This window comes from Lasioglossum baleicum, chromosome 1, assembly GCF_051020765.1.
Source record: "Lasioglossum baleicum chromosome 1, iyLasBale1, whole genome shotgun sequence".
Taxonomy (NCBI): Eukaryota; Metazoa; Arthropoda; class Insecta; order Hymenoptera; family Halictidae; genus Lasioglossum; species Lasioglossum baleicum.
The window spans coordinates 8,071,091-8,098,526 of NC_134929.1; positions in this window are offsets into that span (position 1 = coordinate 8,071,091).

The following is a 27,436-nucleotide window of genomic DNA, read 5'->3' on the forward strand; positions in this document are numbered from 1 at the left end:
CATTGTGCTTCCTCCTCACTTGACCGCCCGATAATAATCGGCAAACTTTTTATTAACGTACCACGCGTTCATGCGATGACGGAAACTGGAGACTCGCCGGTATCGCGAAATCGTTCGTTAAATTCGCAAACGTTGAAATGTGCCTCCGTAACACCGTCGATCAACTTGGTAATTAATTTGGTCTTATTAAAGGCGCACGGAAATCCGTTGATTCATTTATACGAACAAGCTTTCGCCAGATATTGCTGCTAATATCTTTTACATCATTGTCGTGCATTGCTGCTAACGTGTTTTTAATCGATGAGTCTTGATGAAGGAATTTGGGGGAATTTGTAATATGTCGCGCATTTCAAAATAATGTGTTTGTATGTATTAATCAAGTAGACATCGCTTTTAGACAATCTTTTATATTAGATCGTCCGGAAAGTAAAGTTTTTCGTGTGGAGCCAACGATAATTTCCAAACATTCAATTTATTCACAAATCATGAAGAATAGATAAATAATTGTAAGGAGAGACAATAACGTCTTCGTATAATTCAGCACAATATGAATTTTATCTAATCGTACACAGTTGATGTTCATCTAACAGAAACATTGAAAAAAAAGACAAATTTCCATACGACTTCTTCTTGAGAACTTTCATTTGCATAAAATCCCGAGCCGTGAATCAAGAATTAGTTCTCAGCCAGAAAATGCTGGTCTTTAAAAAGGAAGATAAGGTGATAAAACAAGAGATAGCTGCCGAGGAAATGGAACAGGAACGCTCGGAGAAGCGATGCTAAGGCCGTAAAAAGGAAAACTGCGGTAGCTCTTGAGAACTTGGCCCGTAAATGTATACTGAAACAACATCAGAAATAGGAAATGCTGTACAGAAATTCAAAGGGACAAGCCTGAAATGTAGAGATTGCACGGAGTTATCAAAACAGGACTATAGATCCCATATTCTGTTCTTCCTTGTGGATGTGTCACAAGATGGTGCTCGCGGATCGATTTTTTAAGGAAGTCCGGGGACAGTCATTTCAATGAAATTATTTTTAAAACATGAAGTTTCATACCAACAAATGAATAATAAATAAAAAGCGTTAATACCATTTTATTTTAATGTAAACATGTATGTAGAGATGCAACCGATTGAAGTTAGGATGGTAAATGCATCGCCACAATTTGTCCTGAAAACAGAAATTATTTATATCTAGACCTAATGCATGGTAATTAAGTGAAACGCATTAAATCTGAGGGGGCTGAACTATCGAAACAGCGTCATTCGAGAATCAATCCATTTCATTGTACGATATAAAACAGGATTGAAGGTTCGCCGAAAAAATCGATGACATAGACTCGATACCTGAATTCTATTTTTTTTTAATATGAAACCGAAACACACGCCTGTCACAGCACGGTTTGTGGATTTAATAAACTGGCGAAAGCCCCCGTGGAACGTCGTCACGAGCTCCTCCGTTATTGTTCGATATTTCGACAATTTTCCAACGGCAGTGCCTCGGCCGGGAACGTCGATACATTTCGACGGAAATTTTGTTAACGGCTCTCGGCTGAAGCAGTGACGCCGACGTCGGCGTCGGCGTCGTCGGGGTCGCGAGTAACACGTGACGCAAATGTGTATACATTATGCAAGGCTGCTGGTAAAGCCACCTATATGTCGAGGATTAAACAGAGACCGGATGAATTAAAGCGATCTGCATCGTCGGCGTAGACCTTGGTCGCTTTTGTTCGATGTCTATGCAGGACCGTGTCCACGTGACGTTATGCCAGCTACAGGACCCGAGTCGCGTTACAATCAGCTAATCCCTTGCAATCGCAACAATTTCGGGACTGCATTTTAATAATTTCTCAAATTTGTTACTGTATGTAGCTCGCCTGACACCGAGTCCTTGGCGATTTCTCTTGTCTTAACCCTTTGCACTCGAATGGCGAGTCTGAGGCGCCACTAAAAATTGCCAGACCATTATCCAAAACAGTTTTAACATTATTAAATTTGTCTGTATTCTATAAATTGTAAAAAGCTCAACTGTGAGATATAAGAAAACAGGTTCAATTTGATGTGCACAATGTAAAAAAGATTACACAGAACAAAAATGATCTGGGTTGAAACAAACATCTTGATATTAGAATTAAAATTGCTTCGAGTGCAAAGGGTTAATACTAGAATACATTTCTTTTATAAAATAAATAAATTTGTTAAACAATTCCGGACGGATATAATCGTAAATTGAAAATATTAGTGACTATCTAAGAATGCGCGGAATTTGGAATATTTTTAAAGACAATTGGTAAATGGAAAATTATAGTTTCGCACAGTGATAACTAGACTGCGGACCTTTATGCATTTACGAAGAAATTGGTTGGGTAAAATATAAAGCAGTAAAAGATTTAAGAAATGCAAGAATGTTATATTGTTGCTTTTAATATAACTAAGTCGTTAAGGGATGAAATCAATCTTCATTTCCTGCTTCCTACAATCAATGGAAAACATTTTTATTTTGCATAAAGATCCGCAGTCTAGTGATAACTCTCAACTTTATTCTCCGTTTATTTTTTCAGAGCAAGATATTAAAAAATGGCGGAGTTATTCGCTCTGTTTTACATCGCTGAAACGTTTGAGTGTATCCCCTTTCTATGACGGGTAGTAGAAAATGATTGCGTTTCGGACAGCCTGCAGTTCGGCATTATTTTTCAATATTCGCCTAAACGCGGCCCTGTCAAAGAGAGATCCTCTATGGAACGCCCGGTCTTTTTCGCTCGGAGGGTAGACGAGAGAGCGTGGTCGCACGGGTCCGTCGATACTTTCGACGAAGATCACCACGCGTACATCGTTATTACCGTAGTTAAGTGTAATTAGCGTTAATTGGACGAGAAGAGTGTCCTATCGAGTCGGGGGGAACGGTCGCTTAACGGCCAATTAAATCTCTTGCCAGGAATCGCATCGGCGATTCCGTTGCCGTCGCCGTTTCGTTTCTCGGCTGTCGTGCCGGCGAAATTTCCAGCGAAAATCCCCGCTAATAGATTCGCCATTTTCTCCGCGTTTCCCCGTTGCGTCGACGGCATCTATCGACGAACCGGTTTTATTTTCCCGCGCGTGTTGTGGCTACAGTTGGAACTGCTTTGCAGTCGGAGCTAGTTTAAGTTGCAAATTAACATTTCTTCCGATCTAGAATAATTCCATTGCATTTGACTTTCTCATTGTAAGGATATGAATGTGTAGTAATTGATTAGATACCGACATATTTAACACTTTACCTACCGGAAGCCTATTAATAGGATTTTCAATAATTGTGCTGTACCAAAAGAGAGCATAGAAATTTTCTTTTATATTGCAATCTTAAATGAAACTATTAGATGATGTCATTAAGGGTGACCTGTTAGTTTATAATGAAAATTGCTGTTGCTATTGAAGGTTCCATTAAAAAGTGTTCAGCCATGTACCATAGATTCTTCGAAATTATGCAATAATCACCGGTCGGTAATATGTTAATAATGTAAACAATATTGTGAATAATGGTACAGTAATTTTAATTAGTAGTGACTTAGAGCCACCCCTCGACTGCTAAGAATTAACTGTTGCGATCTGTGGAGAAACGAACGCGAACGTCTAAATCGATAGCAGCTGGAAAAAGATCGGTCAAAATCGCAGGTTAACCCCGAACGTTTCCGAATCCTGCCGACCATGCGGCGCTCCGTCAATTTAACGGACGCTTACCGCTCGCGACGAAACTTTCCGGCGTCGAAACTTTCTGTTATTCCAGTCGTGCGCTTTCGGAGCTCTTAACGCGATTATCTGGGCCAATTGAAACGCTTCGGCGGGGTGAATTAAAGTTACGTTTGTCGGCGGGTCGCGCAGGTTCGCGACGAGCCGCGCTCGTTCTCGTCGCCACGACCGAAACTTGGGGATGGCCTGTACAGGGGTGTCGTGGGTGGTAGGAAAGAGGGGGTGTCAGGGCCGTCGAGTTTACGCGGCAAGCTATACAGCCGGCATTTCCATCAAAGAAATCCTCCTCGTCCAACCTCGCCTCTAATTAAATCCGTGCATCGACTTGACTCCGCTGTTGCTGGGAATGATAGCGGACACAAAAGCTCGGCGGATTCACGCGTGTACGCGGTTGATAGTCTTCCCTCGCTCGAGGACTCGCTTTCCGCGCCAGCCGCCCGTTGTAATCCCGACGAACGACCGGTCGTTTGTACACGCGCGACACACACCTTCCCACGTGTTCTCGAAAATCGTGCTTCTTGCAAATAGAAGGGACTGCTGAGAAATCGGAGACAATTCCAGCCGGGATTTCATGGCTCTAGATTTGTTGACTTTAGACGATTAATCATTTTGAAGCAGTACAACGATTTATGTACACAGTATTGCCTCCGTAACTGTCGCGAACGTCTCTACCGTAACTGTCCTTGGAACCGGTTAACCAGTTAACTGCGGCGACCTCTTTTCAGGGCGCGCATCTATATGTCGCTTATACTTTTTAGTATACATAACACTACGTATATATTCTATTTTAATTATTTTAGTTTAACTATTTACGCTATTTATACTTTTTATTTCTCCGTTTTATTTCGTCTTGACCTCCAAATATTCTAAACATATCGAAATTAACGAATATATTTTAGTTTTCGCTAAAATTACAATTCTACGCATGACGAGTATACTCTTCACGACACAAAACACAGCTATTTCTGCATGACGAGTATACTCGTCAATCACAGCTAACTGGTTAAGCAGTAAACACGCTCGTCGACCAAGTCACCGAGGAGTCGAGTATCGCACTTTTATCTCTATTATCGCTATTTATCGCACAAAATTGGCACTTTTGTAATTCTTTTTATTTTATGAAATTTTTACCATTGGTGCGTGAATGCAAGAAAAAAAGAAGACCTCTTAACCGGGACCTTCTTGAACCTTAGAAATCTTAGAACCATTTGAAAGTAGAACAAAAGGATTTTTTAAAAAGATGGATACGATAGTAAGGAGGATGATCAAGACATTTTGAAGACAGGAAAAATGAAATTCTTAAAGTCAGGAAGCTGAAGTTTAATATGATCCTTCGGACGACCTTCGGACAAACTTCTCTAAAGAATCCGAAATTTCCTCGTCGACGGAAACGCGAGCGGGTACGAAATTTAAAGAGCTCGTGCCCCGCCGAGCGACCACTTTGTTAATAAGCTCAACAGGTGCGAGACGGTTGAGAAGAGCGAAGGAACTGAAGAAGATGATCGCCGTGATTCTGCGGAAATATCGATCTGAGAAACTGAAAACTCGAGTTCCTTTTACCTATAAAAGACCTGTAGTCTAGTTTTGTGAGATACTACTACACTCGTGCAGTGCTTAAAATGAGAATATTATAGCTAGGCTTGCATTTACGACGCAAATGAATAAGTGAAACAGTAAAAGTGGTTATTGTAGACGCTAGATGGATTTAAGAATTTGATTGTTCGACTTATTAAAATTGTTAATAGCAGACATACATTTTTGCTTGGCTTCTTTTTCTTCAAATCAACATGGACTAATTTTTCGATTTAATTTTTCAATCGTGAGACTCTTATTAATAAGCTCTCGATAATTGTAATCGCGAGGAACTACGAGACGTCAATAATGAAAGACATCGTACATATGGACACATGTAGAAAATGGCGTACTATGCGGAGGAACAATAGAACACATAACAAGAGGATACAAATTGCTCTCCAGAATAGACTGTGCAGACAGATGCGATACAATGGCGCGGGTTATGTACGAAGAACTCGTATTTACACAACAGCTTATACAAACATTCGCATCATGCTGCGAGCACCCTTTCCAAGGAATGCTAGAAAACAACGCATAAAAATATTACGAAACACATCACGAAAATACTTGACTCCGCAGTGCACGTGTAATCGAACTATGAAAATATAAACTGAAACAGAGTAGATCAACAAAATTTTAATTACGGCGTACTTTGTTGAGGTTTTCCACAATAAACAGTTCATTAAGAATTATCAAGTTTTATACATTGCTTGACAAAATCATTCATGGCCCAGATGCATACAATTATTCGTACCATAAAGGCGTCCTTTATTTATTAAACCAAGCATATGAACAAAATCTCATTGAATGCTTCAAAATGCAATATTCATTTCTCTCGAATTTCCAAACAACATGCTGTCGCGATTCTGCTTTGTACGCCCACTCTACAATTTTCTCGATCGGTGTTACCCACTCCAGACTAGGAGTTTATTTATAACTCCTGAAATTTTAACCGTTTTGACTTCAGAGAATTCTATCGTACAGTTCAAACGATAGAAAATCTGTATGCAAAATCTCGTCGCAAAACAGTCATCCGTTTTTTAAGGAAAAAATTTGAAACAAGGACTACTTTTAGCTTCAGACCAGAGGAGCCGTTTAAATCACCGAGATTCGCAATCTTTTCGAGCCACAGAGAATTTCCGTCGGTCCAGCGAGCACGGTGGCTGACAGTAGACGTTCCGGAGGGATCGACGAGCTTGCCGATCGAGGAAGATCGATCGGCAGCACGTCGCGGTCGTTGGTTTGCCGAGCGGGTTCGCGGTTTTCCGCTCGACTCGCCGGTGATGGTCATGCGAAAACCGGCCCTCAGGATTCGCGTCGGCCGGGTGCACTGTCATCGATCCACTTTGCGGGTGATGAAATACTTTTAGAAACCGTTCCTCTCTCGGCGGGAATCGCCCCTTCGCCATTAAAATGTAAAAGGGGACGAATATCGGGCGCGGAATATGTAAAACCGTGGCCCCGGAACGTGAGCCAACGCCCCCTTTCGCCTTCCCTTCCTTTCTTCCTTCGCTGCCCTCGTGAACTATTGAAAGCAGTGAACACGTGAACCCGCTCTTTTCACCGGAATCACGCGATAGGAAAATGGCGACGCTTGTCTTCGTGCATAGTGCCGGCTGCAAGATTAACCCGTTTCTCGAGTGTAATGCATATTTAACTGTGAACCGAAGAACGACGAGGGTAAAGCTGCGCTAAGCGTCGGGGGAAAAGTTCATCCTCGCTGATGCGAGATCTTCGTGGATCGCTAGACCTACAGTTTTAAACTATACAGGACGTGTACAGCGACGATCGAGATTAATATTTTCCGAGCCACTTCTCAGTTTCTTCTTTGCATGTTTGAAACTTTGAAAGGCACTTGGCCCGGCTGGTTTTTAATCCTTGCATGTTCAGTGTAGATCCATTCAATTAAGTAATTTATAGTATGAATGGTCAGCACTATAGAATTACTTGAAAATAATTGTCGCGATATTAGTGAAACTGAATATCAATTGATCAATGCCGCAATTAACGAGATCACGGATAAGCTGAGAACTTCATTATCGAGTAACTAACCGTTGTTATTAATATCACTGATCGCTTCTACAAATAAAGTAGGCAAAATTTGTGTGAAACGCACAATTCGCGCGTGTGGCGAATAAAATGAATAGGATTAAACGTTAATTTATAACTGCCGAGATTAACTAGTTTAAGGCGAGAACTTCATCATGCAGTAACTAATGATAGTTACTAATAACGTTGGACGTTGCGAATTAAATAGATTGCAATTTTGGGAAATGCGTAGAATTCGCATGGAACTAAACGTGCTGATAAAGCTTAATAATACAGTAATCGTGTTTTGATCTAAGAGGGTCCGCTTTGATTAATTCCGTTCTGCTAAAAATAGAATAAGACCTCAGTGTATCGTTATTTTACTTTCATTTCTGATTAAAGAAACCAATATATTAATTTCCGTGAAACTGCATACATCCTCCGTCCAATTCCAACCAAGCAAATCCAGATTGAATCACGAGCACGTCGCGCGTCGCTGTAACTCTTCGCAACGAATTCAAAACTGACGAGAACGCCCAAACGCCAGGTCGATAAGACAATTTACACGGTCATTTTCCCCCGTTCCATCTCGCTACGAAACTCTAGATTGTTGCACGAGCGAAAGAGAAGGGGATAGAGGCAGCGCTAATTTCCTCTCTGACAGTGCGCGCGTATTTGAAAGGAATTTCATGAATCGCGGGATCCCGGTGCATCCGTGCAACCGCGCTCCGGCGTGCAATTAGCAATACCGAATGAAATCTCGCTGTTTGCGGGAAGCGTAAACGAGCGTAAACGGTTGGCAAAATAAATTTGCTTGCTAGGCATTCGAAAGAATCGCGCAAAACGTGACCGTGGCCGCGTACGCTGCGCCAGGATGAGTGTAGCGTTTCCGCGGTTAGGTCGACGAAAGGGAAAAGGAAAATTGCACCCGAATGCATTCCCGCGGATTGGATTCCTCTGGGTCGTCTCGGGACCAATGGGACAGCTCATCCTCGGGACTTATTTATTCATTTCGTCCGGAGCAGGCCCCTGCCCGCGGCAGGCAATAAAGTCCAGCCTGGTGCTCGTTTTAAGCAGGCCGACACGCGACACTCGGCCGTCTCTGAAGCGCAAGAACCAGGCCATTAGTACAGCCGTACCGAAACCCGAGATGAAGTCCGACGTTTGCGCTGGCTCATGCAAATCATCGGCTGAATTATTCATTAACGACACCGCGCCCCTCCGGCACCGCCTACTCGAAGACCGCCCCGCGTCTCCTTCTAACCCCCTCGCCTCTCGCGATTTATTTCCCGAAAGCCACTCCGTTGTTAATCATTTCGCGAACCGCTGACAGAAATTGTTTACCCGGCGCTGGTGTATGCTGCGGTAAAAATATTTCAAATCTGGCTGCGACAAAATTATTGTGGAACAAAGAACATGGAACAAAGTCCAGTTATTTGTAACTTGATAATATTTGTCTAAACGTTCTTTGTTTACTCGTTTAATCGCACTTTTCCTGATTGGATTTACACGGCTGTGTTACAATTCTGTTCAAAATATGTATATCACACATATATTATTTTTCAGACGCAATAAATGTCTCTTTGAGAATGATCCACATGAAGATCCAAACGTCGAGAAACATGTTTAATTAATGATCGAACTCTGCGCCGAAATCATAAAATTTATTATATATTCATCTTTCGATCGTGAAGAATTCACTTTTAACATTATTGTATATTCGGTTCAATTATAATTAAGATATTTATGCATAGGTTTAGTCGATAACATGACCAGTTATCTCAAATATGGTAAAAAGTAATAGAAAATATATTAATTTTAACCAGAGACACTAACTGTTGTTACCAAAAAGAAAAAAAGTTATAAAGTTATATTAAAAATTATATTAACGTGACAATTATAACGTAAAAATTATTTCTTTCTAAAGAAAACAATGAGAAGTGAATTATCAGAACACGAATAAAAATTTTCCCTACGAATGACAAGAAACAGAAGTGAGATAAAAATTATTTCTTCTCTCTACAATTAATATAATTTTATGATAGCATAGTATACATTACAATTACAAATAACCGAGAAATTATTATATGTATAAAGGAACCTCGATAAAAAGATCGCTCGTTTCCACTTCGATTCAACAAATTATGTTTTGTTCATAATTTTTAATCGCATTTTAAACGGATGCATATTGATATATTATCAGGAAGAAATTAAACAATTTATAATAGCCAGAGGCAGAAAATTGATGGACTTTTTCCTGAAGAGGAGATTGAAATCTCTGATATGTGTTTAATATATTAAATCAACATCATTTCATTTGAACCTGCAATCTTGTTTTCGGTGGTGTTTCGTCACTTCGACACTGTTGGCGACGATCGATAGTCTCAATACCAAGTTAAATCTTTCAAACAAATCGCAGATGTTAATTCGAGGACGGCAGATAGCTACCCTTGTTTGACTGGTCGATTATTGGGTAGACGCTGATTCGTAGCGATCTCCAATCTCTTCAGTGCTGTTTGAACACCGCTGTCTTCTCCTTCCTTGAATCGCTAAGCCGTCGCAAGGCGTCGTTACTCGGAAAACGATCTAACATCGGATTGATGGGAGGGCTCGATGAGTTCTAGACTCAAAGTGGATCGGAAACGAATTCAGAGTGGTCCGAGAATGGTCGTATTGTTTCGCCTGTTTTTCAAATCGAATCCCGGGGTATAGTCAACAACAAACTCGTCAAGTAATGCAAGTGGCTCCAGTAATTCGATCATTCGCGCTGTAACTTCTTTCCACTTTTTGTTCAATCATTTACGAGGGTGTATTTAACTCTAGGCCTTGTAAATCACACCAAGAACATTTTATTTCGGATAAAGACCTACAATCTAGTAACCATATAGTGGCACTAATTTATACAGAGAACAGTTGCCTACCATTATACGTCCGCCAACGTATTAATAAATTGCTAAAGATTCCGATCGGTGTGCGAGAACACATAAATTACCCGCTTAATTTCAATCTTCCGTGTTCGCAAATGGCTTCGAGTACAACATTTTCATCTTAAAATAGCTTCCACCGTCATTAGACGGATTAATCAAGCTTTCAGTTTTCTTTTATATTCGGTGGATATAAATTTTAATGCGTTCCTAATTTCTACAATTTCATCTAAAACGAGCCACATTTGCATAAATACAATCTGCACAAAAAAAAAACGCTTTATGTCTTCGAACGTGCCCGCCATCTGCTCGCAATGTTCTCGTCGTTATCGCTGAACCCTTTATAGGGCATAATTCGCGAGCTATGAAAAAGAATCCCCTCCACTGAACACTGTTAATTAACCCCGCAATTGGGGGGTGGAAAAATTAATTGGCCGCATTTCATCTTCAAAAAATTTTCGGGTAGAAATAGCAGCCCGGTGTGCGCTCTTAATACTGCGGATTTATATAGTGGTTCTTTTATAATATCAACCCTTAAATTGTAAAGGGGATTTATTCGTGTACGATTTGGAATGAAAAATTCGCGCATTTTGCTTGGAATATGCATACTTGAATCCCAACGAAACTATCCTGTGAACAGGAGCCAAGTTGCTATGGCCGTAAAAAGTAGTGAGATCAAACAAAATACAGCCATTCTCGTTAGCTTGGAAATACCTCTTGCAATCCTGAAAAAAGCATTTTGTAAAAATTAGTTTATAAGAACGCTATTTAATTTTTAAAGAGTTACATGTGTGTGTGCGTGGAGGGCTAAATTTTTTTATGAAACTTTCACCAATATATTTGTCGCATTTTTCTGATTAAAACAATGCTAAACACGATATACAGTAAAGTCGCGATTCTTGGCAAACAGTCCGTGTTCTGCACGGACAGTAATCGCATACCGACATTATTTTTTTATGACCGCGTTTACCGCGCCGACCGCGCCGAGAGTTCAAACGAAAGCCAAACGTAAAGAAGGACATAAAGAACAATTCAATATCTTTTATAATAATATCATAATATTTGTTTAAAGTTGAAAAATATGTTTTTTTCAAAGCCATGTTTCTCAAAAATTGTGCGTCTGGGAGAAAAATTAAAGACAAATTCGGAATCAGCGCAAAAACTCTACAAGAACCACCAAACAGTAATTGTGGAACAAATTTGGTGTTGGACAATGTTATACATTTCATTCGATAACATTCTTCTTCCGTAATTTTAATAGAAATTATAAAATGTCTACTGTGTGATACAAATAATATTCTATTTTCGTTCCATGACAACATGAAAGTGGGAGTAGCGATGCCGCCGAAGCAAATCGGCTTGCGGAGTCGCTCAATTTTTATCGCGTTCGCGAAATCGAGCATCTTCACTTAGGAATGTCGCTCTAAGTCCATATTGCCCGACGCTACCATTCGCGATAGCGTAACGCGAACGAGTACCAGTTGACAAAGCCCGATAAGTCTTCTTCCCGCGGAGCTGTATCGCGGATCCACGCGATTTTCCGCTTTTTTCCGAAACGTTCTTTACGACTATCGATTACCATTTTCGTCGCGAGTGCCGCTCTGTCGATTGCTCTAATACGATACGCTCTTTTTATCGGAGATATCGAAATGTGTTACAGCTCGCAGAAAATTGCCGCGAATGGCTTTGGAAAAATGGGCTCGCGAATAGCTTTGAAAATTCACCGGTGTCCCAGGCACGTTCCATTTTACCAATTGTTTATGTCGGTACGAACTGCGTTATATTGTTTGTGATAACGTCAATTGCCCTCGGTTTAACATTTCTTCTAACTGGCCTGCGGACTTTCATGCAAAATAAATATTTTCTACCTCGGTTTTAACTAGACAGAAGATTTTTATGTACAATGAATATTTACCAATTCGACTGAAGCTGAACATATTCGTGCTTTTAATAACCGCAATATTTATTTTCCGTTAACAGTTTAATAACAGAATTTTTCTTTTATCCAGTCTTGTAAATAAACACATAATTGTTTAAATTAATGATGAAATAACTAACTTCGTAATCAAATTTACTTTGTTAATATGTTACATTTTATCATGTAATCACGTGATCAGTGAAACAAGCACACATCAAACATGATTCCGAGGATTTATATTCGAGCGATTAATTTTTCGCAAACGAGATACGTCGGGGGTGTGAAAAGAGCCGTGAAAATTCGTTGAAAGTAAAATATACTTCAACGTATAAATTAACAGATTAAATTTGTATTGTAGTCGAAAATTGATATAAAATTACCGTAAAATTTTTAACACAATAACGATTCTGTGGACTTGTGTATCATATAAATTCGTGACATACACGAATTACAACACGGTGAACTGAATGAATTAATAAACTCTGACGTGTTCTAGTTCACTTTCATTTCTAACAATTAATCTATAATGAAACTTCCACACAAAACTTACGTCAGTTTAAAAAAAAAGACACGTTCCGATCTGAGAAAAGCTTTCAAAGCGATCTCGTAAAGGGAGTAATAGGGCAATAAAATTTCCGGGGTGACCCGCAGGTCGGCCGCGAGCGTTTTTTCCGCTCGATTTTCGAAACCGAGTAAAAAGGTTCGCGTTTGTGACGAAAACCGCAGGGACGCTCGTCACGTAGATGGAAAACATTCGATTGCAAAGAGCTCGGAAAGGGAGCGTGACGGAATTTCTTTGAGCCGCGAAATTGCTCGTTCCCTTCCCAATAGGGGGACGTTAGGACCCGAACGTGGGAAAACCTCGAAGAAAAAAAGAGGAAAGATCTAAGGGTGAGGGATAGCAAAGAGAAATGCGGCTTGGTAAAAACCGGGGTAATATTACAGGGTGCGGAAAGAGGTGAGGGGGTGGCACGACGCGCAGCAGCGATTCTTTTTACTCGCGTTCTCGTGAAGTTCTTAATTAAATTCAGCTAGCTGCCGGGCCACGGGGAAAAAGTCTCGAGGAAAACCGTTGAGCCCGCGAATTAAGGTATTCCGCGAACGAAGAGAGAAGAGAGAGAGAGGATGTCCTCTCTCGACCATCGGCGCGCGGATCCTCTTTTCGAGTTGAATTCTTCCACGGAACAAGTGGTTCCGTTTCCGCGTGAATAAACAATGAATTTTGTGAATAATCGCGGCGAATCGCCGAGCTTTGAACCTGGTCGAAGCGCGAAAACTTTTGCGGATCGCTTGCCGGTGGGACATCCTTCGTTTTTTAACACTTTCCACTTCTTCGTCGAGTGTGACTCGGCATGGAACAGGTTCTTATTTATATTTTTTACTCAAAAACAGATATATAAGTTCCACAAATATAAATTACAACAAAGTTTGTGAGAGCTGTATTTAATATAATTAGTAAACAAAATTGTTTAAAATAAGTTTGTTGTTAACCCTTAAGGCTAACCTAATCCTTGGAAGGCGGACATCCATGGATAGATCTATTGAATCTTTACTTTATTTTACATATTTTTATCTGTTATTTATATTTTATTTGTTCTTATGTTACGACATTCTTAACACTTTACCTACCGGAAGCCTATTAATAGGATTTTCAATAATTGTGCTGTACGAAAAGAAAGCATAGAAATTTTCTTTTACATTACAATTTTAAATGAAAGTATTAGATGACGTTATTGAGGGTGATTTGTTAGTTCACAATGAAAATTGCAATTATGAAAAAGTTATTCTGTTTTAAAGGGCGTTCGAATACTTTCGTGAGCCACTGTACATGTACTGGACAGGTAAATTTAAGCAACAACGTTACTTTCCATTGAAACCTCACCAAACCTCATCCAAAAGGGATAGAAATCAATGTCGAGCACCATATGAATTTGTCATAGCGCGTTAGCGGTGTAAGAAAGCCAATGACGCGCGATCATCCGCAATAAAACGATAACACACGCGATTCTCGAAAATCCCCGGAACAGCCTTAACTCCCGGGTCCCGTACAAATATTACCGTCATTCTGCAAGGATAAGACGGGGCCGGCCGGGCGGGCGCGTCTTGATCCGCAATAAGGAGTTCGCCGAGGGATATCGTCGGAGGAAGTGAAATTTGTTGGATCGCGGGATCCGCGAGGGGCACCGTTCCAACTCCCGTTATTAAGTCCCGGCCCTTTATTCGACAAAATAAGCCCGATCTATCGTTCCGGGGCGAACTACGACCCTATCGATTTCGCGTCTATCGTGGATTTCAATGTTTTATGGAGGAGCGTGCGCGACACTCGGAGGATATCTGGCGCACGTATGTCGAAATAGTTCCCATAAATAGGGATTCTGGCTCGTTGATCCCGTCGGACTTCTATGCACTTCCGTGCTCGTTCGCGTTCACCCCCGTTCCCACCCCAGCTTCACCCCCTGCTGCCTACGATGCCGTTCGAAGAAGCCGGCAACTGCCTGCGGGGGAAAATATCGTTCCTGTAACGGGGATCAATCGGGAAAACCGTTCGAATCTCGCCGTTTGTCTCCCGATGTTCTTCCATTAAACATTTCCCCCGGAACAACGATTCCACTGTAGCATGACGGCGTTTTGCTCGCGACTCGACAGACCTCGAGGACCGCGAAAAAGGTCAATTTCATCGCAGCAACGATTTGCTCTCGCAACGATGACTCGAAGCGTCCGCGTGCAGCGCCATTTTTCATCGGATCGGAAAAGCAATTTCGGTGACGTAACGTTGACCGGCCACGACGGAAACATGTCGGAGTCGATTAATTATAATCTCGGGACGCACGCGACCGCTTCCCTTTCATCGTTCCGACGGGGATCGCCCTCGGTGACTGCGGTGTTCGAGCGGGGAGGCAACGGGACAGCAAACAGCGGCCATGTTGTATCAACACTTTCGTTTCGGGGCACGTGCACGCTGCCAGCGACTCGTCGAATAGTTTTTTCTGGTCGATTGGTGGCATTATTTCCTGTGGATGAAAGCAGATACAGGGAGGTCAGTAAAAGAAGTCTATACTTCTAGTACTCGCGACGAGTAGGTACTACAGAAGTGTTTCTCAACCTTTTTTGAAGTGAGACTTCTTTGCTGAGGGGGCTACAATTTTCTAGCGTTACGGAAGTGACGCGGTCGTCGCTGATCTTGTCGTCGCTTCATTAGGATTATTTACCATTTCCAATCTCTTAATTTACTTCTAAACAGACTGCAAGAAGTTTCACTTCTGCCGCGCGTGGTTTTCCACGCATATGTTTGTTTTTAAGGGTGGTGGTGTGGAAATGCTGTTACGCACACCCCCCTAAGATGAATGTTGGGGGTAGTGTGGGGCTCGGCTCCCCCTAAGATGGAATTTGGGAGAACGGGACAGTGTTTCTCAACCTGTGTGCCACGAGAGATTGTTAAATAATTAAAATTGCATGGGTTTTGTATTGAATTATAAAATTTAATTGCTATTAAAATTCTTCATGGTTCTGTGAATTTGGATTTTCAGCATTGACAGAAATCAAGCCAAACAGCGAGAAAGACTTTCAAAAGTTGATGGTAAAATTCGAACCTGTCTGGCGACTTCGGAACCTCGTTTCGATTTAATTTGTTCAAGGAAACAGGCTCTCAGCCCACTCATTGAATACATTTTGTAAATAAATAATTCGTTCCGTGTGTCGCAAATAATTCCAGATATTTTTAGTGTGCCGTCGACCAAAAAAGGTTGCGAAACACTGTACTATAGGAAGCAATGAAAAAAATGTTTGACCTCGAGAAAAGGGTCAAGGTCCATTTTGCGGTCCACATATTTTTTTAACAGATCTCCAGCTAACCGGAAGTGGAGAGGTTGCAGTCTTTGATAGGGCTTGAGGATCGAGAGATCGAGCGGCGATCTCGTGCGCGTAAAACATTTACGAGACCGGTGATTCACGGGACGGGATAAAAGGTTACGAGTGCCGCGAGAACATTATCAATCTCCGAGGACAGAAAGTTCTTTGGAAAATAGGAATAACCGGCGGATCGACTCTCGGCGAACGGAAATAAGCGCGTGTCGCCGGGGGGTGGCTCGGAACGGGGACAGGAAGAAGAAGAGCGACGGGACTCGCCTGGAAATTTATGTCAGCCGGAATCCATAACGGTCCCCGTCTCGCTCGCTGTTTACCCGAAAAACTTTTCCATCTGCGCTTTTCCACCGAATCCCTCCGTTCCACTATCTTCTTCGCGTTCTTTCTCGGTTTTAGCTTCTAATATACACACGGCGCGCACACGCCGCTGAAATACTTTGGCAACCGACGCGATGCGTTCGCCTCATTTAACTTTACTTTTGAGGAACCTGCACCGGGGTAATTCCGAGGTTGCTTGCGCGGCGCTACCGGGCAGATGGTTTTGCAAAACTTCTGCTTGTTCTTGCCCCATGGTTTATTAATGCTTCTTTCTTGCCAAAGAGTGCGCGCTACCCCACCCGGATACGCAAAAGACCATTGGCATTCCGAGTTCGCTGTAATGGCGGTACGGAACACCTGATTTCGAAAGTTTGCCAATAGTACTCGTCTCTTTTTAACCTTATGCTACCGTTGTCTCTATTTTCCCTATTATGCTCCACGATTTTCTTATTTTTCTTTGTTTCTTTTTCTGTATGATATACATATATTTAGAACAGTGAGAGATAAACTTTTGTTTGAAACTTTTACCACTATTAATTATTATAGAATTGTTTTATCTCAATTATGACAACTTGGAGATAAATAAAAATTGTGTACTGACTGTGTTAACATCTTTTTGATCTGTCTAATTTTAATTTCTAATTTTAAAATGCTGATGTTTATGCAAAATAAGAATACCACGACATAGAAGCTAAATAAAAATTTCTTTCTTCTTTTAATTATTTTATTAAACTGGAATTAATACGTTGATGTCCTTAAATTTTCAAAATATGTCTACTGCTTTCAATTGTACATATCAATTTTGGTTATAAATGCATAAAATTCGCACAGTCTAATAATAACTAACAAATTTAATGCTAAACCCTTTCACAATAAATTACGAATTTCACTAACTAAGATGATGTGTGATGGTTGTTTAACAAACATATTTAATGGTACATTATGCAAAAGTGATGCTTTTTACCTTCGGCACAATGGTTAATTATTTAATTTGACTATATTATTTCTCTTCCAATAACCGATGCACACCTGGTGCTAAATAGTTGGCACGATTATTTATTGCCCCGCGGAAACTAATATGCACAATTACCTTTACAGTTCGTTACTCCTTAATCGAAATATTACCATGTTCCATATTACGTGCTCTTCCATATCACTTGCATTTACCGTACAATCGAACAACCACTTTAGGCTTTCAGGCATGTGCACATCACAACTGGAGTGAGGATTTTATGCAGTTATAGTAAATATGTTTAGGTGAAATGCCAAACTATAAGAACATTAATAGAATTTCAAAACATTGATACATTCTCGCCAAATTAAAATTGACAGAAGAAATATAATATTATGTAACTGTTTCTTACATTGGTTTAGCTAATTTTCAATTTGCACGAAGATCTGCAGTCTAATCATAACAAATGAATTGTACCGCGACGAGGTCACAAAAAATAGTAGAACTGTACGATCTAAGAAACAGCACGGACCCGAGGGTTTTTCTTAGATCGAATCTTTACTGTACTGTTGAAAATGATCTCCATCAGTCTTTAATTTGCTGGATAGAAGAGTTCGATCTAAAACGAAGTTGATACTAGTTGGCGCATTAATTCGTACACCTAATCAAATTAAATTGCATCCAAATTGCATTACGATTCACCGTTTCCAGAAGACCCTCGCAATGCAGGAATGCATCAAAATCCGCAGTCGACGAATTAAAACCGCAGTATAGCAATCGAGGTTATTCCCGCGGCAGTCGCATAACCGCAGCCACGTGACTCGTAAGGTGAAGACCGCCGACGAAAGAGCTTTTCTGTTCGATCATGCATCGAAGCACATGGTAAATCCTCGATGACATCGTGGATTAGTCGTGCCGCTTATCCGATCCACACACCGCGGCGCGGCGGACGGATTTACGCTCGAAAGTTCCTGTGGCGGAGATTTCGTGCGGAATTTTTCCCGCAGGCTCCGCATTCCGCCGGGGAAAAATTCGCGCGACGAATCTCTGCGCGATTTCGCGACACACGCTGGCACGTAAGTGCGGAAACTGGAAACAAATTATTTTATTAATTGAAAATTGTTGAAAATTGTCCGATTTGGCAGTATTATAAATGTGCTGGTATTGGCAGGCGTGTTTTGCCTGAATTGCAACAACCTGGAGTAAAATAGAAATCCAATTTTTCTGTTAATATGTGTGATAGGTTCTAATTTATGTTGAATAAAAATCAGGAGCAGTCCGTAGTATGGTGTACACATCCATTTATTATAATATCACACATAACTTATAACTTATAGTATAATGAAAAGTAAACTATGAGATCTGTGTATAATAAGTGTTCGCTTAAACACGCGGGACGCGAGAGAGCACATGCCCGCAAGAAGAGCTCGCAAGAAGGAACTAGGCTGCGCACGCATCGCCCATAGGTCGCACGCACACATGCGTATAGCGGGAAGAGCAAACTGCTTCAATCCCCCACTTTTGCTGTTCCCAGTTTCAAATCTTTGGTACAAGCCTTGTGAGCCACACATTTTAGGCCCTTTGTCATTATGTCCGCCAAATTTTCGTTGGAGGCAACGTATGACAATGCGACTGATTTCTTTTCGACCTCTTCTCTTATAACATGGTATGCTATATCGATGTGTTTAGTTCGTCGGTTTTCAATGCGACTTTTTGAAAACTCTATTGCTGATTTGTTATCGCAGTATATATTGCTAATTCCCGAGAAGAACTCGTAAAGTTCCAGTTCGCTTAAAAACATTCTTAACCATATTGCTTCTTTTGCCGCAGACGCTAACGCGATGTACTCGGCTTCCATGGTCGACATGGATATACATTTCTGTTTGGATGACATCCATTGTACAGGATTAGATCCTATCATTACAACCATACCTGTGAACGAATGCCGATCGTCCATATCGCCTGCCCAATCTGCGTCGCAAAAAATTTTAATTTCGGGCTTTTCGTCTGTATCATAACGCATAACGTATTTTTCGGTTTTATATAAATAACGCAAGATATGCTTAGCCTGAGTCCAGTGTATTTCGCTCGGACATGAGTTGAACTGTGACAATTTTGTCACGGCAAACAGAATATCTGGTCTACTTCGCAAGGCTATGTACATTAACGATCCTATTAACTCTCGATATGCTGTTATTCCGTTATCGTTTAACTGATCTGGTAATGAACTCTTTAACAGTTTTAAACCGGGTTCTAATGGGGTTGCCGCGCCCCTACAATCTTTCATGTTATACTTGCGTAACAAGGATTCTAAATATGGTGTTTGACTAAGTATTATGGAATTATCGCTTCTCTCTATCTTAACACCTAAGGCATGATTTATTTCTCCGAGATCTTTGGTTTCGTATTTCTCACTAATAAGTTTAACAAAATTTTCTATCGACGTTAGTTCTTTCGCAAATATAAAAATATCGTCTACATAAATTACGGCTATGGTCCAGTATCCTTTAATGTAAACGCAATTGGAAGAACGTAATCTCTCAAACCTTTGTTCCGTGAAATAGCTATCCAGTTCAGCATTCCAATTTCTGCCTGACTGTTTGAGTCCATAAATGGGCTTGTCTAATTTTACAATCCTTGCTTCCTCACATTTGTTCGACGGAGGTAGCTTCATAAATATCTCCTCCTCAAGCTTTCCATAAAGGTATGCGCATTTTATATCCAACTGCCTAGTGTGCCAACCGAAAATACCTGAAATTGCTAATAACAACCTTATTATTGAAAAACCAGCTACTGGTGCATAGGTTTCGTGGTAATCAACCCCCTTTTGTTGGGTGAAACCTTGTGCCACCAATCTGGCCTTATATCTAAGTACGTTACCATTACAATCTCTCTTTAATTTAAACACCCATCTACTACCTATAACCTCTCGGTCTGCTGGTACGCTGTCTATGGTCTTCCAGGTTTTTCTTTGTATCAGGCTATTCACTTCATCTTCCATGGCGTTTTCCCATTGTTTTGCTTGCGGAGACGACAGGGCTTCGTCTAGGGTATTCGGTTCCGTAATCTCCATAAGATTTAGTTCTATGCTTTCCCTGTCCTCTTCTTCAGTGTTGCTTATTTGGTTCTCTTCTTCGGTGTTGCTTATTTGGTTCTCTTCTTCAGTGTTGCTCATTTGGTTCTCTTGGAGACGAGGTTTGCCTTTTCTTCCATATGGATTCCTTACGACTTTCTTTGGTCTTCCACCTTTCTTTTCCGGCTGAGTCTTTTTCACCCCCACTGTCTCGTTAGTCGGGTTATTAACTGTGGTTGAAGTTTGCTGCTGCTTTACTTCATTCGTGCTCGCGATCTGTGCAACAGTTTGTGATTCATCTTCTTCTTCATCCGACCAAATGTCGTTATATGCAAGAGTATCACATTCATAATCTATATTTTCGCGGTGCAACCATTCAAAACCCATCTTCTCTTCTATGAAACGTACATGTTTGGTTACTATTACATCCCGTTTCTCCGGGCACCATAGACGGTAGCCTCTCGTTTGCGTTGCGTAGCCGACTAATACGGCTGGAGTGGCTCTATCGTCTAACTTCCTCTGTCCTTGCTTTGGTAAATGTGCGTAAGCCAATGCTCCATACGCTTTTAAGTGTTTTACACTTGGAGTTATACCTGACCAAATAGCAAGTGGAACTTGATCCTTATTGGACGTGTGAATTACTCGGTTCCTGGTATACGCTGCCGTAGCGACGGCTTCAGCCCAAAATTTCTGGGGCAATCTGGCAGATTTCAACATTGATCTGGTTAAATCAAGTAGCGTTCTGTTGATTCGTTCAGCTATGCCGTTCATCTGGGGAGTCTCTACGTTCGATCTTTCGTGTTTAATCCCCTTTTCCTCAAAATAGGTTTTTAGATCTTGATTACAGTATTCTTTTCCGTTGTCGGATCGAAATCTCTTGACTTTCTTTCCCGTTTCGAGTTCTGCGCTGGCTATATATTTCTTAATATAATCCTTGATCTCGTCCTTCGTTTTTAGAAATACAACTGTAACATATTTTGAAAAATCGTCGACAAACGTTGCAAAATATTGTTTCTCACCTAATGACTTAGTAGGCATCGGTCCGCAAATATCCGAGTGAATCAGCTCGCAAACATCCTTGGACTGTCTACCGCCAATTTTTCGGCAAGGCATTTTTGTTGACTTCCCAATATAACAATCTTCGCATGCGTTTTCTCCTATTGTTGTATTTTCTAGTCCTCGAACTCGACTTGCTGTCTTTTCAATTGTCTTCATGTTTATATGGCAGAATCTGTGGTGCCATAATTTACTGTCTTGTATGGCTACGCTATGAGATTCCAAAATTTCCCTCTGGTTCCTAATCGTTTTTGCACGAACTACGTACAAATCATTTTGTCTGTCGGCTATGCACATAAGTTCTCCATTTCTGCTTGTATCATAAATACTTGCTTTTCCGTTCTCAAATACAATTTCCTTGGCTCTTCGCTCGATTTGGGAAACAGACAATAAATTTTTTCTAATACGAGGTACGTAATATACATTATGTAATGTTATTTCCTGCCTTCTATTACCAACGAAGGCTGTTATTATGATATCACCTATTCCTTCGGTTTCCAGTGTGAGACTCTTTTCTCCATTGGATTCAGCAGCTGTGTTGACTGGTTCCAAGCGAGTTTCCTTGAATTTTACAAACCAATCTCTTCGCTTACATACATGGTGCGTACATCCGCTATCAAGGATCCATGTATCTTCCATGTCTATATTGTTAAGTGATACCAAAAAACCTTCGTTGCTTTCTTTCCTCTGGTCATTGTGGTTCTGACTTTTAGTTTTGTTTTTAAACCAACAATTCTGTATATTATGGCCTGCTTTCCTGCAATGCGAACAAAATAGAGGTTTTGGTTTATGTGTTTGATAAGTACCTTTGTATGTTGTCTGTTTTGGTCCCTTTCGTAGACTCAATGCTTCCATGCGGTCTTCGTTGCTGTCAGTGCATCTGGATTTGCGCCTATCATACTCAGTCAGTAGTATTTTTGTTATCTCTGACGAGGTAAACTGTTCATCTGGTAAGTTAGCTAAAGACATGTTCAAGTTTTCATAGTCGTTTGGCAATCCAGCTAGTAAAGTGTACGCTGTGTCATCGTCTCGTACTTCACAGCCTGCTTCGTTGAGATTCTTGACAACTATTTTAACTCGAGATACATATGACGACATTGATTCGTCTTCTTTCATTCTAGACTGGTAAAGTTGTTTCTTTAGCTGCAATATTCTTACTCTAGATTTGGGCTGATGCACTTGTTCTAAGGCAACCCATGCGTCATGGGCATCTGTGCAATCTTCAATGTGAACTTGTTGATTAGGTTCAATGTGCAATCCAATGGCTGCTATAGCTTTATCATCTTGTGTTTGATGTGCTTTCCTTAATTCATCTGTAGTCAACTTCGCTAAGTCAACTTTCCTAAGCACGTGGTCTAGTAATCCCTTGCCCTTGAGAAACCACTTCATTTCTATCTTCCACGTTCGGTAATTATTGTCTGATAACTTTGCGATTCGTAAACTCAATTGCTTATCTATATCAGCCATTGTTTTGTCTATTTCTTTTGTTTAATTCGCTTTAGTAAATATTCAGACTCACCGGGCGTGTGTGCTTGACCACGTGGCTTGTTTGAGGTTAGATCGACCTTTCTACGCTCCTGGGCCCATAACCATTGTTGAATAAAAATCAGGAGCAGTCCGTAGTATGGTGTACACATCCATTTATTATAATATCACACATAACTTATAACTTATAGTATAATGAAAAGTAAACTATGAGATCTGTGTATAATAAGTGTTCGCTTAAACACGCGGGACGCGAGAGAGCACATGCCCGCAAGAAGAGCTCGCAAGAAGGAACTAGGCTGCGCACGCATCGCCCATAGGTCGCACGCACACATGCGTATAGCGGGAAGAGCAAACTGCTTCAATTTATTTACTGTTGCAAATTTTCTTGAAATTGTGCAAGTTTAACGAATTATTTCAAGGTTAAAAAACATTCGTATCACAATCTCCATAATTATCCCATATTCTGCAAAGTTTCAGCTTTCATTAAAAAAAAATTTCATCGCTCAATCTCATTTCTATCGAAAGTTCTTTGATTTTGACACAGATTTCGTTGGTTTGGCCCACTGTGCGACGTATGACCATTACTTTTGATACACCCTGTACAATGTCGACAGAAGCACGTGACATAATTGAGACGTGTTTGTGCGTGAAGGGGTGGCTAGGGGTTAATTATTTTCTCATATAAAAATTGTCCTTTGGAAAATCGTATCGCTTTGAAAGGGTTAACGTCCTCCACGCGATGCATAGCACGTCGTCGTCGCATCTTCCCGGCGTGTTCGCGGGCAATCGTGCACATTTCTCCGGTGGTTTTTTCCCTCGGAGGGAAGTCCTCGAAGCGGTTCGGTTTCCTGCAGTCAATTCGAGCCCTTTGTCCCGCAAAGCGTGCAACTTCTCCATCCTTTTATTAGTCCGTCGAGTTTTTCTTTCTTGCGCGCTGGTTTCCGTTTCTCTTATCGGCGTGTGTGCTCGCCCGGGGAAACCCGAGGAAACCCCAGGAGCCTTCTGAAAGGCTCTGAGAGTCCGATGGTCTGAGCCAGGACGGGTGTATTCCACTTGCGAGGGCAGAGAACACCTTCGAAAATGGACGCCGATAAATCACGCGGACGGGGAAAGTGAATAAAAGTGTCTTCGGTTTCGCCGGGTAAACAGGGAGCAAATGGATACGAGAAGGAGTGTATTACCTGCGAAAGAAATATCACCTGCGCGGACCGATATAATTTCCACCGCATCCGAGTGGCTTTCCGTCGATTGGATATCCTGCGGTGCGCACCACACACGGAGTATCACATACATTTCGTTGAAGCGTATCAATCAATTCTCGGCCTTGCTGCGGGAAAATTAAGGTATTCTACAAGGTTAATTAAATAAAATTTTGAAGTGAAACTTGTTTGCTGAGGGGCCACAATTTTCTAGCGTTACGGAAGTGACGAAATTTCGTGAATAACCTCGAATAGTTCGACAAGTAACATTTTCATAATTAATTTACTAACTTTAAAGACTTCATTGGTGAACTTTTAATATTGTAGAATGTAAAATGAAGCCTTGGCTACATTTCCATTTCAGTTTTATGCAGGTTTGATGTTTCATACGGTTGTTTATTTATAAAGATCGCATTCACATCGAGGTAATCAGCGACCACGCTAATTAAAAATTTTATCGAAAGGAGCCTCCCAAACTGTAGCAGATATTTTTCAATTAATCCTCCTGGAGAAAGAGACATTGCTAAACAATTTGTAACAATCTAGAATGTCCTAGATTTAACGTTTAACGAGATATTATTAAAATATTTCTTATTTACCTGCCTCTCATCAAACAAAAAGAGATTTGATCAGTTTCTTGATTGTGTGCTTGGTCCATTCTTTTGGATTTGCCGGTTCGTCAATATTCGTTTTGATACGCGCAAACTAATTAGACGATTGATTCGTGAGGATTACTCATGTGCAGTCTCGATGCCAAGCAAATCGCTCGCGGCAGTTAGCATGCAGTCTCTAATTAATCCTTGTAAATGGTCCCGCGAACGCAAACACGGACGCGACGTGTCCACCAGCGGGGATCGTGAGTTATCGGAGCCACGGGAACATTTGAATTAATGACGTAACCAATTTTTATTTAACCCGTTTCCGCTTCGAAATTCTGTACCCTCGATTGCACCGTGATCCAATTGGCGTCGATCGTCTCGATGGAATTCCGATTGCCGTGCACGTGTTGCGTCGGGTGTATAAATGGCGGTACAAGCAGAAACATGGTATTTTTACCGACAACAAAAACCAATCGAGAATTCCGAATAAAACTTTCCCGTAATACGATGTCGCGCACACCGTGTTCAGATTCCTCGAAGATCGATTTTCTGAAACTGTCACAACTGTCGAGGAACAATTTAAAGGAACAAAACATCACATCTACCACCGGGGCCGCAGATGTCCGACAGGAAAATCCATATCACTTTAATATACAATCGTACGTACAGGAGAACCCTGTCAGAACTGACAGAATGATGATCGATACCGTGGCTAATCGCGCCCCAGTTAATCAAAGTTGTATTGTATTTTAACAAACGTTACAATTTCTCGTGGTTCCTCCTCTAAGAATCTCAGTGGGTTGATATTTCGAAATTATTTTAACTCTTTGCCGTCGAAGCTATATTTTAACTTGAAAATTCAACATTTCTTCCTACCTAGAATAATTCCATTGTATTAGGTTGGCAACACTAAGTTCGCGACCTCCATATTTTCTCAAGCAAAGGCATTTATATACATTTTTTAAGCACGAGTATTTTATATCAAATTAATCGCAAAATTCAGAGCTTTCCAATGATATACAGTTTAAATTGAATGGTCACTGAATGAGGTTATAATGATACAATAAAAGAATAAATGTTTCCTTATGTCGATCGTAGATTTTTGCTAAGAACGTTTTTTTGATGATTTCAGCGCACTGGTTCGATCAATTGTTATACATAACACTATTTGCAAATTTTCACAATATCTTTATTTCAACGTTTCGATCTTCTTTTAGATCATTCTCAAGAAAATTTTTAAGAATTGCCTCTGTAAATTAGTAATAAATGCTATATTTCAAATTGTGTGAATTTAAAACAACAGGAACAAATGTTACTTACTTGCTTAGTGAAGTAGAGAATAATTTTTCATAATATAAATCTTGAGAATGATCTAAAAGAAGATCGAAACGATAGTGTTATGTATAACAATGGATCGAACCAGTGCGCTGAAATCATTAAAAAAAAACGTTCTTAGATACAATAAACTAATTACGAAACAAAAGGTCGCGAATTTAGTTGCCAACCTAATATTGTACATATGTGATTATTTTCATTTTATGAACTTAATAATGTAAACAATATTATGTGAATAATGGTACAGCAATTTTTAGTGGTAACTCTGCAGCTAAGGGTTAATATTTCAACGATTTAAAAAATTTTCCACTGAATTTTGTTATAAACACATGAAATCTGCGAGATATGCAGAATTAAATTTGAAAATTGGCTAATTCAATTGCTAGACTTTTTATACCAAATAAAATGCACCCAGAGAAATACAAGGGTGTATAATTTCACGAACTTACAGCAATCAGGAACAGCGTGTCGTCCAAATTCGACAGGGTCAGAAACACAGTCGCTTCCTGTACCGCAGTTTAGTCTGACACGTCTCGCCCGAAGTATGAACTGACGAGTTCGAATATTTCTTCCGGAGCTGGCCGATTTTCAGAGAACCGGGGGTACGAACTCTCTGAAACAATTGTTTTTCCCTGCTCCCGTGTTTCCCAAATAGAGAGGACAGGCGGCGACGGGGTGAACAAGGAAAAGCTTTCTTCCGAAATGTTCGCGCTTGCCCGTAAAAAAACGGTTTGTTCGTCGAGAACGATGTTTGCCTGGCTCCTCGATATTTCCGGCAGCGTGGAAAAATAGAATCGATCGTCGCGAACGGATAGGACGCATTATACGAGCCTGACGCGACTAATGAAAAAGGCGGAGACGCGTCGAGGACGTCTCGCCCTCCGTTTCCGGCCGGTTTGATGGCCCGGATCCGTTGCAAAACGACGTTTCGATTGTCGCGGACGCCCGACGGATGTTCTAATTACTGCTCTACCTTCTCCCTCTCCCCCCTCTCTCTCACTCTTTTTATTTTCCTTTTTTTTTGTATTCTGCTCGAAACAGTCGGATCGACGGGGCGCACAAAGCGGCGGCGCGCAACGCCGAGCCTCGATACGGGGAACACGGCTCGCTGGCTGGAATGATACGAGAGACAGAGAAAATCGGCAGTCGATATTTGCCGGCCGCGGTATTGAAAAATTGAGCCGGCCTCCGACCAAGCCAGGCTTTCTCCCTCTCTCGACGAACCTCTCTCTTTTCTCTCGTGCCCCTATTTCGAAACGTTTCCTCTATTTCCGGGGAACTAGCCGCACCGCGCGCAACGGACACCAATACGTACACACCGACCACCGGTTCCCCGGTGCGTTCGATGGGCTAACCGGGGATTTGCGGTCGAGAGCGAAAGG